The 476-nt window shown below is 78.6% G+C and overlaps 1 protein-coding gene across 1 annotated transcript in view; it reads left to right on the top strand.

Annotated features, from left to right (window-relative positions):
- Positions 1-476, top strand: part of LOC103088123 (protein DDX26B) — a 39,894-nt gene that overhangs the window by 641 nt on the left and 38,777 nt on the right. The gene's annotated exons all lie outside the window — the stretch shown is intronic.

Raw genomic sequence — 476 nt, forward strand, 5'->3', positions numbered from 1 at the left:
CCCCGACCCCCCCTGCCCCCGCCCGAGGCGGTCCTGCGTCGCCCGGCGGGGCGGGCGGGGCGAGGTGGGGGCGAGGGCGGGGGCGAGTGGCGCCTCCGCGGCTTCCGAGGAGCCGCGGCGCCGGGGGTCGGGGAGGGGGTCGGGGGAAGGGCGGCCCCGGGGAGAAAGCGCAGGAGAGCCGGGCCGGTGGCGGCGACGAGCGCAGCCGCCTCGGAAGATGGCGGACATTTTGCTTTTGTATGAGCCGGAGAGGGAGACCGAGGGCGCTGCTGAGATGGAAAGGAGGGAGGGGAGGGAGGAGAGGGGAAGGAGGGCCCGAGACCCGGAGGGAGGCTGCGGGCGGGCCCGCCCCTTCGGGGCGCACCGCGCGCCGTGGCGGCAGAGGGGCCGGACGGAGCCGGCGACTCCGCCCCGAGGTGCTGCGGCCTCGCGCGCGGGTTTTCCTGGAGCCCTGGCTCCGCCCCCCGGCCCCCCTT

The sequence above is a fragment of the Lipotes vexillifer genome, unplaced genomic scaffold (assembly GCF_000442215.2).
Source record: "Lipotes vexillifer unplaced genomic scaffold, Lipotes_vexillifer_v1.1 scaffold481, whole genome shotgun sequence".
NCBI classification, from domain to species: Eukaryota; Metazoa; Chordata; class Mammalia; order Artiodactyla; family Lipotidae; genus Lipotes; species Lipotes vexillifer.